Below are 20,085 nucleotides of genomic sequence, written 5' to 3' on the forward strand. Positions count from 1 at the left end.
GTCACACACTATAGCATAACATATGTGACAGATGTAGACTATTGGGCCAGACAAAATTATAATATCCTGGAAAGCTGCTTAAATGAATTCACTGTTAGTATCAACATACCTGTTATCTATTTATTTCTTTTAAAAATCAAGTATAGATCATGCTTCTGGTTCCAGTCAAGATGGAGCACTCCATTTCTTGCAGATGCTCCCTCTTACAACTGTGGCCATAACACAACAAACACACCTAGGGAAGCTCAAAGGAGGAAACAAGGTGGACTGCCTAGGAATTTGGGGACTTGAGAAACAAGCTGCTGGTAAGCTCTATAAGTTTCGTTATTACCTCTCATATATCCCAGACAGGGTGTTGCAGATGCCTCCAACCTAGAGCTGCCAACAGGCCCAGACAAAATAAGCTCTAAGAAAAGTCTGTTCCTCCTAGTCAAAGGACCAAGAAGCTGGTGCCCTTGCAATAGGAAGCCTTTTTGGTAATACCTGCCCTACTCTTGCCAAGTACTAATAGGAAAATTATATTCCCTTCTCCACAGTTTCAGTGAGATGGAGTTGAGAGCTGATCTTCCTCCCCATCCCCAGTCTCTGTGGCAACAGATGGTGGTGCTCTGACTCACTTGTCCCGTGGTATTGGTAGGACTGATCAGGGAGCTAGTCTTTCCTTTCCTGCCAGCAGAAGCGGCCAGTGCTCCTATTCTCCCACCAGGCTAGAGTCAGCAAGGAGCAGCAGCAAACTGAAACTCTAACCCCCACCCAGCAGCAATGAAACTGTACAATGATGTGCAAAATAGAAGTAATGGGCACTCTGGTCCCCACTCCCACCCTCACCCAGAATCAACCAGGCAAAATGAGGGGGTGGGATGTGGATTCTCATTGCCCATCTACTTCCCTCCATGCCCCCCGCCACCACCCGGGTTTCAGCAGCACCATTGAGAAGCTGACCTTCTGCAGCTACCCTAAAGCCACAAAGCTGTGTGTGTTAGCCCCCTCCTTCCCCACTCCCTGGTAACAATAGAGCCCAGCAGAAAGCTGAGTATCAGAGGAACCCGCCCCCAATATTTCAACATAGGTTTTCTATTTTCCATAAGTGTTGGCCAGCTGAGAAATAAAGAGAAAGAGTACAAAGAGAGGAATTTTACAGCTGGGCCGCTGGGCGTGACCTCACATATCGGTAGGACCGTGACGCCCACCTGAGGCTCAAACCAGCAAGTTTTTTATTAAGGGTTTCAAAAGGGGAGGGGGTGTAAAACAGGGAGTAGGTACAAAGATCACATGCTTCAAAGGGCAAAAAGCAGAACAAAGATCACATGCTTCTGAGGGAAGAGGACAAAGGCAAAGCAGAACCACTGATAAGGGTCTATGTTCAGCTATGCACGTATTGTCTTGATAAACATCTTAAACAACAGGAAACAGGGATCGAGAGTAGAGAACCGGTCTGACCACAAATTTACCAGGGCCGGGTTTTTCCCCACCCTAGTAAGCCTGAGGGTACTGCAGGAGACCAGGGCGTATCTCAGTCCTTATCTCAACTGCCTAGGACAGACATTTCCAGAGCAGCCGTTTATAGATCTCCCCCCAGTAATGCATTTCTTCCCCAGGGTATTAATATTAATACTCCTTGCTAGGAAAAGAATTTAGTGATATCTTCCCTACTTGCACGTCCATTTATAGGCTCTCTGCAAGAAGAAAAATATGGCTCTTTTTGCCCGACCCAGCAGGCAGTCAGAGCTTATGGTTGTCTTCCCTTGTTCCCTAAAAATCGCTGTTATTCTGTTCTTTTTCAAGGTGCACTGATTTCATGTTGTTCAAACACATATGTTTTACAATCAATTTGTACAGTTAACACAATTATCACAGTGGTCCTGAGGTGACGTACATCCTCAGCTTACGAAAATAACAGGATTAAGATATTAAAGTAAAGACAAGCATAAGAAATTATAAAAGTATTATTTGGGAACTGATAAATATCCATATTAAAATGAAATCTTCACAATTTATGTTCCTCTGCTGTGGCTCCAGCCGGTGCCTCCATTCGGGGTCCCTTACTTCCTGCAACAGCTGAGTTTTCATTCCCATTTGGAGGCCAGGAGATGGTAGGAGTCAGTGCCTCTCTTTCACTGGGAAGGTGTCAGTGGGGCCAAATGGGGAGCTGAGCTTCCTCCCACCCACCCCACTGCAGTGAGACAGTATGAGTCAGCACTCCATTTTTGCCAGGATGGTGTCAGGAAGCTAAACATACACATCCACCTAGTCTTCAATATCTCAACAGGGGGCTGCCTGCTAATAAAAGAAGATTAAATATGATCCAGAATATAATATAAAAACCGTCAGGATACAATTGAAAATCGCAACATGAATGAGAAAAGACAATTGACAGATACCAACATCAAGATGAATTAGATGCTGGAATTATCTGACAAGAATTTCAAAGCAACCATCATAAAAATACTTCAATAAGCAATCACAAATTCTCTTGAAACAAACGCAAAAAATACTGAGAAAATCTCAGCAAAGAAATAGAAGTTATAAAAAAGAATCAAATGGAAATTACAGAAGTGAAAAATACAATAAGCTAAATAAAAAACTTAAAGAATGGGCTCAATAATACAGTGAAGATGACAGAGAATAGAATCAGTGAACTTGAGGACGGGTCAACTGATTTTACTCCAGCTGAACAGAGAAAAGTGTGGACTGAAAAAAATAAAAACAGTCTCAGAGGCCAGGTGTGGTGGCTCATGTCTGCAGTTCCAACGTTTTGGGTGGTAGAGGTGGGTGGATTGCTTGAGCTCAGGAATTTAAGACCAGCCTGGGAAACATGTGGAAACCCATCTCTACAAAAAATACAAGAAATTAGCCAGGCGTGGTCACACATGCCTGTAGTCCCAGCTACTTGGGAGGCTGAGGGGGGAGGATTGCTTGAGCCTAGGAGGCAGAGGTTGCAGTGAGCCAAGATCATACCACTGCACTACAGTCTGAGTGACAGAGCAAGACCCTGTCTCAAAAAACAAAAACAAACAAATGAACAAAAACCATAAACAGAGTCTCAGGGACCTGTGAGACAATAACAAAAGAGCTAACATTTGTACCATTGGATTTTCAGGAGAGAGAAAGTGGGACTGAAAAAAGTATTCAAAGAAATAATGGCTGAAAAATTCCTGCATTTGGTGAAAGAAATATAGAGGTTTAAGAAGCTTAAAGAATCTCAAATAAAATAATTCCAAAGGAATCCACATTAAGACTTATCATCATTAAAAGTCTGAAAATGAAAGGCAAAGAAAAATCTTGAAAGCAGCCAGAGAGAAACAATACTTTACTTATAGGAAAACACCAATGCAAATGAGGACAGATTTCTCTTCTGAAACCATGGAGGCCAGAATAAAGTGGCACATTTTTCAAGCACTGAAAGAACAGAACTGTAAACCTCAAATTCTGTTTCTGGCAAAAATGTCTGTCAGGAGTGAAGGGGAAATAAAGACATTCTTAGATGAACAAAAGCTAAGAAAACTCGTTGGTAGCAAACCTATTATTTAGAAAAATGGCTAAAGGAAATAGCAGAAGGCTTAACACTTCAAAAAGGAAAGAATATTGGAATTGGTAAAAGAAAAAAAATAGGGGTAAATATAATAAACTGTCTTTCTCACAAGTTTCTTAAATCACATTTGTTGGTTAAGGCAAAAATTACAATATGCATCTGACATGGTCCTAATCTTGGTAGAACCAATACTTACAACAATCATCTTTAAGAAACTGGGAGGGTAAAGGGATCTAAATGGAAGAAGGTCTCTGTATTCTACTAGATGTGGCAAAATGTTGTTACTGGTAGACTGGACAATGATGATATCTTTGTATATTGTAATACCTAGAGCAAGTACTAAGAAAACCATACAAACAACATACTGTATGACTTCATTTGTATCATATGCTCAAGATGACAAAATTACAGATTAATGATAGCCAGGGCTTCAGGAAATGGAAAGGAAGGGACGCAGCTGTGGCTATAAAAAGGTGGTGTGAGGGATCCTTGGGTCGGAACTGTACTGAATTGTAGTGACCATATGCATCTATGTGTGTGATGAAATTGCTTATTACTAAATACGCACACAAACACACACACAGACACACAACTGAGTCCATGTAAAAGTGGTGCTATCTGAATACACTTGATGCATTGTATCAATGTCAATTTCCTAGTTGTAATATGGTACTCTAGTTAGACCAGATGTTACCACGGGAGAAAACAAGATGAAGGGTATATGGGCTCTCTGGATTGTTTTATTATAACTGCATGTGAATCTACAATTATCTCAAAATATAAAAGTTTTGGCGATTAAATATAAAGTGTGTGAAAAATCTACTAATTTCAGTTTTTCAATCAAGTCGATTCTGAATGAATTTGTTCTTATGCTTAGGTGATCATAGGTGAAATTTAAATGGCAGTGCTAAGTGTATCCTATTCTCTATATTTAGAGAAAGCACATTGGCTAGTCCAGTAATACGTCTGGCATGTGGTGTCAGTGCCATTGAGGCTGAGGAGATTCCAGTGTACGCAAGCATGTTTGATGAATCAGGGGCTGATGACTATCGGAAAACTGTGGCATAATGGAAGATCCCCAGAAGGAGAATTTACAGCTACTTCAAGTGGAATCTGGCACAATGAACAGACTGGCCACAGGACCTGAAGACTGGAGGAGAGTGACACTTCTAACTAATAGCATCTAAAACATCCCAGAATAGCTACTTCAAGAGTGTTTGTGAACATCTTGAAACAAAGGCCTGTCTTGTAAACAAACAGAGTTGTCCCACTAAACTCTCCTGGCCTAGGGCCTTTTCTGGGAGCATTCAGAGAAGCAGGACTTAGAGGATAGGGAGTTAAGCTTCCTGCCCTGGTTCAGATCTGCAACTGAGCAGTGAATGATTCAGCACCAGGAGAAGGCATCTGTGGGCCTCGATGTTGGCGGCCAGGAATAAGTGCAAAGGCTGTGCCAGTGATGGCCAGAGTGGACGGGACATGGCAGTGGAGGCTGCAGTCATAGTCCATACTTTACCCTCAGCATCTGAGAGATACCCCTAGGGAATCCCGGAGCTGTGGAACAAGGTGGAAGTTATGTGAGAGATGGGGAGGGGACCAATGCCACTCAGTTTCACAGAGAGGGGTTATCAGGCAAAAGAATATGGGGCAGTTCTTCTGAATCTCACACACATTGGAATCACTTGGGAACTGATTCCTGGATCTTAGCTCTATCAATTCTGATTTAATTGGTCTGGGTGCATTTGAGCATTTGGGGAAGTTTTTAGTTTCCCAGGAAATTCTAATGTTCAGTCAACGTTGAGAACCATTGATCTAAGCCTAGGGCTCTCCAACTTAAACTTACATCAGAGTCACTTGGAGGGCTTGGTAAGCAGTAAATTACTGAGTGCATCCCTAGAGTTTCTGATTCCGTAGGTCTGGAGTGAGGCATGAGAATCTGTATTTCTGTGAAGCTCCCAGATGATGCTGATGCTGAAGGTCTGTGGAACACATTCTGAATGGAACTGACTTGGGTTAAGTATTTATTGAGATGACATTTGTACCCACCATGTGGGGTGGGTGCTGGGGACATTTGGATCATGGAAAAAGTATAGAGTAGGACCCAACACATAGGCTTATTAACAGCCTGAGCCTCATGCAGCCTCTGCTGCATTCCAGCTACATGAACTTGAATAATTTACTCAAACTTTCTAGACCTAATTTCCCCATGAGTAAAACAAGAAAATTATGGCAGCTACTCACAAGGTGGTTGCAATATTTTTTTTTTTTTTTTGAGGCTGGAGTGCAGTGACGCAGTCTCCACTCACTGCAACCTCCACCTTCCAGGTTCAAGTGATTCTTGTGCCTCAGACTCCTGAGTAGCTGGGATTACAGGTGTGCACCACCACGCCCAGCTAATTTTTGTACTTTTAGTAGAGATGGGGTTTCACTATGTTGGCCAGGCTGGTCTCCAACTCCTGGCCTCAAGTGATCTCCCCACCTCAGCCTCCCAAAGTGCTGGGATTACAGGCATGAGCCACCATGCCCAGCAAATACTTAATATTTTAAAAGTGCTTGTATCACTGATAAACACACTACGTACATTATAATAATTTAATCCCCAGCTAACCCTGTGAAGTATTATTTCTCCTGTTTCACAGAGGAGGAAGCTGGGAAGTTGGGTTAAGTAACTTGCCCGAGTCACACAGGTAGTTAGGACTGGCTTAGAATCTGAACCCAGGCAATCTGAATCCAAAGCCCATATACTTCACTATTATACTATACTAGTGCAACAAATATGAGCTACTATGGATAGTGATTATATTAAGAATTACATGTAATGAAATTCTTAAAACTTCATTTCCTTGTTTTCATGAAACACAAATAGAACGCAGTAGATATGGGGAATTGCTATAATTAAATCTAACCTCAGTTCTCTAAACCAGTGTTTCTCCAAGTGTGTCTTGAGATTACCTACAAAGAAATCATTTGGAAACTCCCTACCTCAAATCTTTGGAACCACAATCTCTTGGGGGCAGGGCTACAGAATCTGAGATTTTAAATAAGTTCCCAAGGAGAGCTGGTTTCCCAGCTGTAGTCTGAGTCACATGCCTATAAATTAAACATATTTAGTAATCATTCTTTTCGTATTTCTCAGACTGATCTAGTGTTTTTCTCAATGTTATTTTTTATGAATTTAGAATACACTATTTTGAGTAGCTCAAGTAGAATTGCCTACAGTTTGAGAAAATAAAACCTATCCTTTAAGCTTTCGTAAGTAGGCAAATAAAATAATAATCTGGCTTAAAATCAAAAACATTATGATATGTGGTGGTGAGGGAAGAGAGAGATCCTCTCATATTGTTTTATGTTGTTTTATACTCAGAAAAGGAAAGAGAAGTGAAACTAAAGGCAGGTAGCCCGGTGCCTAGGAACCAGACCCAAAACCAGGCCTGGGCCTGCCTGACCTAAGCCTGGTAGTTAAAATTCGACCCCTGATCTAGCAACTGATGTTATCTATAGATTCCAGACATTGTATGGAAGGACACTGTGAAACCTCCCATTCTGTTGTGTTTCACTCGGACCACAGGTGCTTGCAGCCCCTGTCACGTACCCCTGGCTTGCTCAATCGATCACGACTGTCTCATGCGGACCCCCTTAGAGTTGTGAGCCCTTAAAAGGGACAGAGGTTCAGCACCTGGCAAGCTCGGATTTTAAGACGCTAGCCTGCCGACGCTCCCAGCTGATTAAAGCCACTCCCTTCCCCATCTTGATGTCTGAGGGGTTTTGTCTGTGGCTCGTGCTGCTACAGTTGCTACAGTGGCTCAAGAACCCAACTTGACAAATAAAATAAGCAAATAATTTCATTTTAGAGATAAAATTAAATTATAGCTGTATCTCTGACCTTCCCATTGTACTTCCTCAATTTAAACAGCTGAGTAATTAAGACTTTTTTAATGTAGAATTTACTGACACAGTAAACTCAGTTATATATTTATTTATTTATTTTCAGACTCAACAGAGATAGGACACTGTGAAGTTTTACAGGAAACCATTCCTATTGGAGGAATTCCTCTGATTCAGTGTTGTCAATGAGCACTTAAATGTCAACGACAAAAGTTTCCACTCTGGCTATGATGGACTGGCATGTTACCACCCAGTACAACTGGAAAAGTTGAGTAAACTTTTTTTAAACAAGTTCTTTGAAAACACAGACACATTATCAAAGGAGGGACAACTTTAGGGGCTAACATGGCTGAGAGAGGGGAAGCAAAGAGTTGAGTCCAATATTTGTTGCTGCTTTTTCCCTTGTGGCATTTGCCAATTTGTAGGGGAGAGAGAGAGAGAGAGACAGAAAGAGAAAGAGTGAGAGACACCCAAGTAGAGCAGAAGCTGAGAAAAAAGTGGCAGCAAAAGCTCAGGAACTGAGCAGCAGCGTAAGCAGTCTCATGGGGCTGGGGTGGGAGAGAAAGAATTGGAGTATAGGGCCTGCTGAGGAAGAGTGTCCGTGGTAAAAGACCAGTCCTTCAGCTGTGATCCACAAAGGGCTATATCTTAGGAGTAAAGACAGACTGACGGCAAACAGACTTTGAGTCAGCTCAATCTCAGGCTAGTTGGAAGTGATTGGCAGTACCCTGTGTCTGTCAAAATCAAAAGTAAATATCCCCTGGAGGAGGATAACCTTGTACAGAGCCTCAAATCATTGCTATAGTTTTTCATACATAATATCTGTCAAGTAACAAAAAAAGTACTTGGCCAGATCAAATCACTGAAAAATCACAGTTAAAAAAATAGACAATGGAAAGAGACCAGCAGGAGATCCGAATACACAAAAGTTATGGGTTTTTTTAATGATTACTATGTTCAAGATAATAAATGGCAAATAGGTAATTTCATCAAAGAATCATCCATTAAGGAGACTCACATGAAATTCTTAAACTAAAAATATTATGCAAATGAATAACTTAGTAGATGAATTTAAAAGCATGTTGACACAGTTGAAAAGAGGATTAGTGAGCTTTAAGGTACTAGACTATATCCAGACTAAAGCTTAGAGAGCAAAAGAAATACAGTAAAGAGCTAAAAGGCAAATGGAATATGGTGAAAATGTTAGTACACATGCATTTGGAGCTCAAAAAGGAAAGGGAGAAGAGAATATGACAAAAGCAATATTTGAATAGATAATGATCAAGAATTCTACTAAAGTGGCTGGGCGCCATGGCTCATGCCTGTAATCCTACCACTTTGGGAGGCTGAGATGGGTGGATTACTGAGATCAGGAGTTTGAGACCAGCCTAGCCAACAAGGTGAAACCCCCTCACTACTAAAAATACAAAAATTAGCCAGGTGTGGTGGTATACACCTGTAGTCCCAGCTACCTGGGAGGCTGAGGCAGGAGAATCACTTGAACTTGGGAGGCAGAGATTGCAGTGAGCTGAGATCATGCCACTGCACTCCAGCCTGGGCAACACAGCAAGACTTCATCTCAAAAAGAAAAGTATTCTTCTAAAGTGAAGAAAGACTTTAGTTCACAAGTCCAAAGTTCTACAAACCTTAAACTGAGTAAACGCAAAGAAAATTGGACTAGGCACATCGTAGGAAAGTGCTGAAAATGAGAGAAAAAAAGAAAATCTTGTAAGCAGCCAAAGAAAAAGATATATTTTTATCAAATAAGTGGTAATAACAATGAGAATGGCTTCTCAACAAGGTGGAAGCCAACGGCAACATAGTAACATCTTCTAGCACAAAAGTCAGGCACAGTGATAAGAGGAGCTAAAGTGTTCAAAGGTGCTGGCATTCTCTGGGAAGCAGTAAAAGGACCAATTGATATTAGACTATAATAAAGCAAGTATACAAATTGTGTTATCTAAGATAACATCAAAAGCTTAGCAAAGTAACGTGTATCTAACAACTAACATGAGGAAAAGTGAAGTAATAAAACTAGTTAATCCCAAAGAAATGAAAAATTAATTTAAAACAGGTTGGATAGATAAACACAAGATAGTAGATATAAACCTAATATTATAATAACTACATAAACATGAATGAACTAATATTTTAATTAAAAGAGAGAGATTGTTAGACTGGAGTTAAAAGTTCAATTATATAATGCACACCTAAAATATAAAGGTACAAAAAAGTTGAAACAATGAGAGATAGAGGCATATTCTGCAAACGTGAACCAAAGAAAGCTGGTGTGATTATAATAATATCAGACAAAGTAAACTTTAAGACAGGAAGCATTACTGGAAACTAAGAAGAACAGTTTGTAATGATAAAAGTGCCAGTCTAACAGGAAGATATAAAAGTAGTAAATTTGTATGCATCTAATAAAATGCCTCAAAAGTGTAAAGAAAATCTGACAGAAATTAAAGAAGCAATCTAAAAATCTACAAGCAAAACCAGAAGATTAAAAAAAAAAAAACTATGAGGCTATAGAAGAGTTGAATCACAAGACAGGGTCAAATATTCACAAGATTCCACCTAAAGGACACACAGAATACTCTGTATCCAATAAAATACACATGCATTTCAAATGTCCAGCGAATACTAGCAAAGCATAATGATACAGTGGACTATAAAGCATGTATCAACGAATGTCAAAAAACTGAAATTATATGGAGTATTTTTTTCTAACAATAACAAAAGAGATAGTTAGAACACTCCCAGATGTTTGCAATATAATCCATGGCATATGGGTGACATTACAGTGGAAATAAGAAAATGTTTCAAACCAAATGGAGAAAATATAACATCTCAAAACTTATGGGATGTGGCTAAGCCTTAAACACATATATTAGAAAAAAAGTGAAGATTGCAAATGAATAAACAAAAAAATCTTTCTCAGTAAATTAGGGGATAAAAATTAAGAGCTAAGAAAGCCAAAGAAAAGAAACAATAAAAATAAGGGCAGAAATTAGTAAAATAGAAAATAAATAAATAAATAAAAGCAACAAAGCCTAAAGGTTGTTCTTTCAACAAAAGCTAATAATGTTCTCTGTTGGAGTAGTGTTTATTGAAAAAAAAAAAGCTAATAAAGTTTATAAACTTATAGTAAAACTGATTTAAAAAGAGAGAGAAAGCATATGTTACCAATATCAGATATGAAAAAGGGACACTATTCCCTTCAGATATTTAACAAATAAGATATTATAAACAATTTTATATCAAGATCTGTAAAGATGCTGATGAAAGGGAAAAATTCTACAAAAACCCAATTTACCAAAACCAACACGACAATAAATAGAAGCTGAATAATTTCATATCTATTATATAAACTGAATATATAATACAAATAGTTCCCACAAAAAGAAGTCTCTACATCCATTAGCTTCCTTAGTAAATCTAACAAAACATTTAAGAAGTAAATAACATCAACATTACACAAACTGTTCTGGAGAAGAGAAAAAAGGGGGGAAATTTCCCAACTCTTTTCATGAGGACAGCATAACATTTATATCAAAACCTAACAAGACTATTAAAAGACAGAAAAATGTAAGCTAATCTCTCTTGAACATAGATGCAATAATCCTAAACAAAATGTTAGTGAATGGAATACAGCAATATGTAGAGGAGAATATAACGTGACCAGTTGAGCTCACAAATGGAAAGATATGTCATTTCTTTCCGTTTCATGAACATATCTCTTTTAACTCTATTGAGTCAAAAGATTTAACATTATAAAGAGGTCAATCTAACCTAAATTAATTTTTAAATGCAATGCGAAGCCATCAAATTGCCAGCTGTGTGGGTTTGTAAATCAAAATGCTGATTTTAAAATTATATAGAAATACAAAAGTCCATGAATAAGTACAGTAACCTTAAAGAGCAACAAAGCTGAAAGACTTCAACTACTGAATATCAAGATTTATTAGGAAGCTATAATAATTAAGACAGTGTTGTATTGGTGCAAGGTAAGACAAATAGAGTCCAGAAAATGACCCGCACGTATATGTATACTTGGTTTTACCAAATGTCACCCCAAATAATATTGAAGAAATCATGGCCTTTTCAATAAATTGTGCTGAATCAATTGGATAACCATATAAGAAAAATGAATAAAGACTCCATCTCACACCATCTACAAAAATCAATTCTAAGTGAATCATAGATCTAAATGGGCAAGTTTAAAAATCAAATTCCTAGAATATAACATTGAATAATGCATTGATTACTTTGAGATAAGCAAAGATTTCTTAAACAAAAAACACTAACCACAGGATAATGATAAATTGGACAACAACGTCTTTGCCTCAACAAAGATTCTATTAAGAGGTTGAAAAGATAAACAAACTTATGGAAGAAAATATTTACAATACATTTATCCAATAAGGGGCTTAGATCCAGGTTAAATAGGAATTCCTATAAATCAATGAGAAAAAGGCAGACAAGCCAATATAAAAATGGATGAAAGATGCAAATAAGCACTACACAAAAGAGGCTATGTATGCAGCCAATAAATGTATGAAAAGACATCCAATCTCAACAGTAAGAGAGAAATGCAAATAAAATTACGAGACCCAGTAGAATGGCTAAAATTGTTATAGTTTCTTTTCTTTCTCTTTCTCCCTCCCCAGTCATACAGTTTAGGACTCTTCCAAGAATATAATCTCTAATCTTTCTTGCCAAATCATGTTTCTCCTTTTCTTCTAATCTCTTTAGGCATTCCCTTTCAGGAAAAAAAAAAAAAAAAAATCTTTCCAGCACACCGCCACCTGACTCCCAGCACAAGAATAAACTCCTTCCTGGGCCAACACCCCCTAGCCAGTCACTGCTTTCCCCAGCTCCCATCTTCTAAGCATATGCAGGTTGCCCATTCTGTATATATTGGAGCTCATAAACACATGAGCTTCAGCCAGGTGTCTTTAATATCTTCTTCATGCTTATCTTCTCTCTCCTTTTGAAATTCAGACTTCCAAAGGCCAAGAACCACAACATTTATCTACAGCCTACAAATGAATTATAATTTTAATGGATTGATGCTAAGAAAAATAAAATGGTTTTAAAGAATTTTGTTTTTATCTGTTCCAAAGGAAGGTTTATTCCATATTTTGATTACTGAGAGTGTTTGGATGAGGGGGGAGAACAAACAAAGAGTTTAGTCATCTTTGCTATTGCTTATTTTCAACTTACTGCTTTCAGAGTCTTAAAAAACCACCAAAGGATTGTATAATACATCTTCTGAGCAATAAACTGAGAAAAAATTCTTATCCTGTGACAAATCATCTCCACATTCTGCTGAGTTACACTGAAAAAAATAAATTAGGATATGTGTGAGTTGGCAGAAGAAGAGGGAGGATACGCAGCTATGCAGCTTCTACCCTGGGCTTCAGTGGACCGACTAGGTACCACATTGCGCCAATACAATGGAAAACAACTTAACTTTGGCCAAACAAAGCAGGGAACAATCGTGAGAGTGTGAGACCTATGCTGAACTTGTCACTGTGCCCTGCCTGCATAGTCAGGGCCAGATTCCTATCCTGTGCTAATTTATGGATTTTCTCTGGTAGAAAGTAGGATGTGAATCTCACCTCCAATGTGCGTTTAAGATGTTTGATTTAGGGAATTCATGGAAACAGAAATAAAAAGCAACCAACTCACGACCACATTTCTTTTCATTAAAGTGTCAACAAGTCTTCAAAGCTGATGTCTCCTGTTTCATATAAATGAAAAAAAAGTCTGATGACACAAGGTCAGGAAAGTAAACACTATGTTTATAATTAGAAGTTCTTCCAGTGATCTGTTCATGTCCCTGTGTGATCAAATATAGTCAGAACACTGCCTGATGCACCTGGTGACAAAAAGTCCTCCCTGCAAGGAAAAAGCCCCCCACACATAAGAAAAATGTGCACATTACCCGGCCACCCTTCCACCCAGCTGTGCTGCTGTGGGTAGCATAGAATGGCGGGAAGCATCTCTGGGAATATTTGTCCTACTGCCTTCTCTCCAGTTCTTTAAACTATATCTCTTTCTGTTCAACTAATTAGAGACTTATTAAAAATTATCAGGACATTTACTTTTCCCCTTACCCCAGTAAGGGTAAGCCTATTCCTATTGTATTGTGTATGCAGATTACCATTGGTTATTTCCATTAGGTTTTGTGCAATTTGATTATCTAAAGGCAAAGATTCTGATTGGAACCAAAGTAAGTTGCTGGCTTGAGCTAGCTGCCACGATGAAAGGAGGGCCACAGGTGCCGTTGCAATTGTCACAATGTCTAGTTTTGGGACAACAAAGAGCAGAATGCTAACTGGTACAGAGGGGGCATACTTAGAAGACTGCCAGGGAACCTGAGAGTGGAGAGAAGATTTGTGAAGAGGAAGTGTGTATTATTTTTATCAAGTGCCCTCCTGCAGGCAATTGTTGGGTGTTTTAATTCCTGATAGCTGAAATTCTGCAATGGATGGTCCACTCCCTAATATTCATTTGAAAAAAGTATAGGGCACAATCCCCCAAAAATTTTGTCCAGGCAAAGTTTTGAATGGAGAAAGGGGTTACTACAAGGCTGGAGTAATCAGGGAAGGCTTCCTGGAATAGGTAGTATTTGGCCTTGAGGTCTGGGTAGAGTTGACCAATAGCATAGAAAAGGGAATGGCATCCCAAATAAGAGGCGGAAAAAAAGCAAAGCCACAGAGATAGAAAAGTTCAAGATTTTTTCAATGAAAACTAAGAAAAGTGGCCTGGCTGAAGGGGAGAACTTCAGGAATATAGCTTATTAAATGCACTTAACAGTAATTGAGACAGAGATGCTTTCCAATGACTCACTTCTTAATCAAAAACTTGCTTTTTAACCAGAAGTAATGATAATATCAGAAGCACAAGGGTAAATCTAAGACACCAGAAAAGGCTGGTTTGAGTACAAACCTAATAATAAAGACAATATCCATGTGACTGACAAAAAGCTCCAACCCTAGCTCAACCCATCATCCACCTTCTCCAGGCAGATAGCTGAGCAGATGAGGACTGAGGAGGACATTTTACCCCATAGAACAACAGCTGCCCACTCATCTTTCTATGTTTCTCCAGTCAGCCCATGATTAAATTTCTGTATTATTTCACGTCTTTTCCATTCTCTTCAAACCTTCGATTCAATGAACTTCCACTCCTGAGACAGGCCTGTGAAAAGAAGTTTTAGAAATTAGGTTAATGGATGAATCCAAGTCACTCCCAAGAGCTTGGAACATGTTATCTCTAGTAGCAGTTTTTTTTTTTTTTTTTTTTTGGAGACAAGGTGTCACCCAGTGTCACATGGGCTGGAGTGCAGTGGCACAATCTTGGTTCACCGCAGCCTCCACTTCCCAGGCTTAAGCAATCCTCCCATCTTAGCCTCCCAAGTGGCTGGGGCCACAGGTGTGTGCCATCACACTTGGCTAATTTTATTTTTGATTTTTTTTTTTTTTTTTTGTAGAGACAAGGTTTCACTATATTGCCCAAGTTGTCTAATAGCATCTTTTCTAAGACTTCTCTTGTCCCTTCCTTCCTTTCCTGAATTTCTGCTTCCATACTTTATACACACTAACTCCAAGGCTTTCCTCTGACTTGTCTAGTTTTCCACAGTTGCGTGCTGGTAAGCTGGCTCTCTGAAAAAAATAAAGCCTTCATTGGTATTGTTGGCTGATTTCTCTGGTGTACGTAATTCCACCATGGCCAATTTCAAGCTACTACCATCTTGAAATATGAAACAACTGATCCACAGGAGCAGGCTCTCTGGGTTACCTGTGCTGCATTGTGCAATCTTCTCATTTCTCAGACAACTGTTCCTACAGGCCTCCATTCCCTGGCCTTTATAGGGATTTTGAGCTTGAAAACAGGGTCAAGACAATCAGGATCAGCCAGCTGAAGTATCCTTAAATCACTCACGTTAGACCTTTAGGATGCTAACTACCTGTTCTATGGTTCCACGTGTTGGGGCTCACCTTTTATCGATTACGAAGTCCAATATTCTAGCAGGACCAGGTAATGTTAGGGAAGCACAAAAAGAAGCATTAAAGAGCCCCTTCTCTCCTCAGCAAACGTTTGTTTCCTTAGCATTCTGGGATATTTCTTGTGCTTGCTTAACAAGAGGCAAGAACTCATCTCTTTTGCATACTCCATCAGTGCTTGATAAACTTCAATGTATGTATAATTACCTGGGGACCTTGATAAAATGTAGATCCTAATTTAGGAGGGAGGTCAGGATGCTGAGAGATAGGCATTTTTAACAAGCTCTGAGATGATATGTGGGCTGCTGGTCCAAGGTCTACACTAGCAGTATCTTTAAAACATTCCTCCCATCTGCACCTTCTTTCCCGATAACCAACCGCAATTTCAAGCTCATACTCACTTCCCTGGCTAACGCCCCTGTCTCCAGGTCCTCAATCCAGTTTTAGCAATGCCCTTAGCCCTTATGCATTTTTAATTTGGTCTATTTATATAGTGTCACTTTTCCGTTTGTGTTTGCATGCACATAATAGCTATTTACATCTTCCCTTGAATCTTCAAGAACAGAGGCTATGACTCTTTTTTCCCTTTTCCCCTCTGCTTTGAGCCAGGTATGGAGCTCTACATAGGTCACCTCAGGGGAACAGCATTCATAAATGTCAATCAGTGCCATCTGGTGTCTCATTGTCCCTGTTGCTTTCTAAGTCCTTCCCTGATTGACCCTCTTTTCTCTATGCTATGTACTTCTCTTTCTTCCTCTCCAGTGTGTGTCATTGAAAAAGCCAGCAACTGTGGGTAAACCCAATCCATCCCGCTTCAGCATGTGAGGCAGAAGAGTGTTAAGAGCCCAGAATTTGGGTCTTTTGAGAAAGTCCTGAATGAGTTCAAATCCCACCTTCACCTCTTCTGTTTGAATCAGTTATTTTGCCTCTCTAAGACTCTTTCCTCGTAAAAGGGGAATAGTGGTGTCAAACTCAAGCAGTTATAGGGTTTGAAAAAATAGCTCATGGAAAGCACTTAATACAGTGCCTAGCACAGAGTAAAACTGCGTAGCTTTAAGAAAATTATGTAGGGCAGGGCGCAGTGGCTCACACCTGTAATCCCAGCACTTAGGGAGGCCGAGGCGGGCAGATCACCTGACGCCAGGAGGTTGAGACCAGCCTTGCCAACATGGCAAAACCCCATCTCTACTAAAAATAAAAAATAAATAAATAATAAATTAGCGGGAGCCTGTAATCCCAGCTACTTGGGAGGCTGAGGCAGCAGAATCACTTGAACCCAGGAGGCAGAAGTTGCGGTGAGCCAAGATCATGCCACTGGATTCCAGCCTGGGCAACAGAGCCAGACTCTGTCTCAAAAAAAAAAAACAAAAAATTATGTAAACTGTCTGCATCTTGATTCCCTCGTGGGCAAAATAGGAATAATAGTACCCATCTTACAGGGCATTTGTGAGGATGAAATGAAACACTGCATGTGGGGGGTGTCTCAAGACTCAACCCACACTATCTCCTCTTGATTATCCCCTCTGCCCAGTCCCCTCCGCCATGTGAGTGGAATTCCTGAGGTTGTTGGCAAATTTCCTGCTCTGGATGCATTTTCTCTCCTTCATGGGCCTCTGCTCCCATTCTCTTGGGCTTCCTTCCGTTTCTCCCTTCCCCTTGTGATTTAAGTAGATTGGTAAAGAAAGATAAAAGAGTCCAACTTTATGTGAGAGCAAGTTCTTACTCTTTTTCTGTCCTCCAGCCAAGGCCTCGTTTCAATTCCCAAAATGCATCAACTCTCCCACCCTTCACAAAGATCCTCTGCCTGGAATGATATTCTTCTCTCTTCTGTTTATTCCATTCTGTTCTACCCTAGTTCTAAGACTGAGCTCAAAGACAGCCTTTGCTAACCTAGGCGGTTGTACCCCTTGCTTCTCAAGATTTATTATAAATAATGTAATTTTTAATGATAATATAATATGTAATGAGTTATGTTTTACTTGTGTGCTCTGCCGAAGCAAGAGTTCTCAAAGTACATGGTACCTGGACCAAGAGCATCAGAATCTCCTGGGAAATTGTCAGGGATGTAACTCCTCCAGACCTACTGAATCCCACACTCTGGATGTGGGGCCCAGCATGGAGGGTTTTAAGCAGCCTTCATGTCATTCTGATGCATCCTGAAATTTGAGCACCACTCGGACAGAGTCTTAACTCCTTGAGGGGCAAGGAGCACATCTGCTTGTTTTATTGCCACATCCCCATTGTCTACCTCAGCATCCTGTGAGAGATATGCACCTGATAAATATTTGTTGGATAAATGAGTATATGGCCCATGAACCTGAGGCGGAGCTCTCTGCACCTAGAGGTAGGGGGCATGTTCATTTAGGTTAAAAATAAACTCTCTGTGACATAAAGGCATATGAATTCTGGGAATTTATTTATCCTCAGTCAATGCTGTTGGCCAGGGCCAGCTCACTTAGGGCCTCACAAGACCTCATTAAGGATGTTAGTATTTATCTTAAGAGAAATGGAAAGATATCAAAAGATTTAAACAGTGGAAGGTGGGTTTAAAGGCAGCACAGAAGGTGCTATAGCTAAGAGGCCTAAGCTTCAAAGGAGGAGCTTTGTTCTGAAAGGAAGGGGCAGCAATGGTGACAAGTGGAGAAAAAGGACTCTGGGGAGTGTGAGAGAAGGAGTATGTGCCCCTCAGAAGGGCTGGTGGGAAAAGACCTTGGGGAGACACCCGACTGAGCTAAGGCCAAGGGCAAGAGGAGGGAGAAGACATTGAAGAAGAGGGCAGAGGGAAACGGGGAGCTGGAGGATGCCCCTGGAGGTGCAGGAACACTCTGGAAAGAGGCAAGGGTGTGTCTGCAGGGAGAAAGGGTGGAGTTCCAGGAGGAAGAACGGCATGAATAATGCAATCCCAACGGTCTCTTGCAGGAAGGTGAGCACTGGGCCTAATGGCAGAGGTCAAGGCTTGTGATGGTATCTGCCAGGCAGCACAATCTCAATAAATTGGCTTACGGCTTGTTTAATTTCTAATCAGAAGGAGTTTAGAGTGGCTCAGCATCAAGAGGGTCCTTGTTCTATTAATAGTACTTGGATTCTGCCTTGATTCTTAGAACTTTATACCCCAGATCCAATACGGGTTCTTATCCTCCTAAGTTACTGGATACTTAGTTCAGAATACTGCTAGTATTCTGAAAACTGGGGTTTAAATCCTCCTCCTGAATCATATTCTCATGCCTGGGTCCCCTCTTTCTGAAGCCAGATTTCTTTGATGACAACTATCAAGCACATGACACCTGTTATCATTTCCAGACCTTCAGAGGAGGAGTGCACTCCACCAGGAGCAATGGTCCCAGGATGTCAGCCCATTCCATGGTTTGAGGTCACCAAAAACACCAGCCTCATGCAGGCACTGGATAGAACAATGCTTTGCTCACACAGAGAAGAGACAGAGCAAGATCAGTTTCAACAGTGGGCATCACTCCCCCATGGCCAGCAGCTGATGCGGGGTGAGTATCTGCACACACTCCCCTCATGCTGCAAGCAGAGGACTCAGCTCTCTCCATGTTGGGAATAGATATCGTAGTGTGGTCGGCCAGGTACCAAATGATACACCAGCTTAGGCAAACACAGGAGTCCGTATTGAGTGAAAAGGGAGGTGTTCCCACACAAGGTGATAAGTCCAGCACAGCTGTGATGGCTCTTTAAACTCTCAGTAAAGAAGTGCTCTAGGCCCAAAGCTCATGCTTATGTGTCCAGGCAGACATCTCAGGACTGCATGCACGTGATGGCCTTTCCCAACAATTATCTCACAGAATCTTGCAGGGCTTACAGTTGAAGGAAGTCTTTAGGGTCATTCCATCTACTTTCCTATCCATGTCATTTTGTCCATTGTCTATTTAGATTTGGCTGCCAGACATCAGGATGCTCAATTAGCTGGCCCAACTCTTATGCTGTGTGCCAGTGAATTTACCCAGTTCCCAGCCATCCCTGGGTCTGGTCCAAACAGCTATTACATCACATTTTTGACATTTGAGAGATTGAATATACAAATAAAAAATGGTCAGACCACATATGTCAATAGAACTCTGACGCTCAAGCTCTGCAGCAAGCAAAACCTCAACCTCTAGCAATCCTCCCAGAAAGGTCAGGACTTGGTCAATGACTGTCAGATTCCCTCCTCTTTTATCCCTGCTTCCAACTCAGGACCAGCCAGAGAAAGCCAAATATGCTTTCTGAACCAATCACATAAGAAGCCGTGCTTCTAGTTAGCCTACCTCTGGCTTCCTCATGCCAACAACCTCCAAGCAGAGCGTACCTGAAATTTCCTTTTTTCACTATAAAACTTTCCCACTCCCCTGCCTGCCTCCGAGTCTCTGCCAAACGCCAGTGATGGTGGCTGGCTCCCTTGTTATAGCCAGCTCTGAGTAACCTGTTTGTTCTCAAGTGGTATTCATTTACATCCAAATTCATGGACAATAAATTAAATGAATTTGGAATGATCTCTTAGACATCATGGACGTGGTGGGAGGAAACATGTTGAAAGTAGTCTGAGGTGAACAGCAGTGCATTTTTAAAAAGATATCTAAGTTGATATGGAAACCTGTGGTCAGGTGGATTCCCATACAACAAAGAACGTTTGGTTAGGGATAAAAGGAAAGAGAAAGA

The 20,085-nt window shown here is 40.5% G+C and overlaps 1 long non-coding RNA gene across 1 annotated transcript in view; it reads left to right on the top strand.

Moving 5' to 3' along the window:
* Positions 1 to 6,891, top strand: part of LOC129014249 (uncharacterized) — a 57,583-nt gene extending 50,692 nt beyond the window's left edge. Inside the window, exon 3 of the long non-coding RNA XR_008494177.1 lies at positions 4,468 to 6,891. This is a non-coding gene — a long non-coding RNA (uncharacterized LOC129014249). The remainder of the gene's footprint in view (positions 1 to 4,467) is intronic.
* Positions 6,892 to 20,085: the final 13,194 nt, after the last annotated feature.

The sequence above is a fragment of the Pongo pygmaeus genome, chromosome 16 (assembly GCF_028885625.2).
Source record: "Pongo pygmaeus isolate AG05252 chromosome 16, NHGRI_mPonPyg2-v2.0_pri, whole genome shotgun sequence".
NCBI classification, from domain to species: Eukaryota; Metazoa; Chordata; class Mammalia; order Primates; family Hominidae; genus Pongo; species Pongo pygmaeus.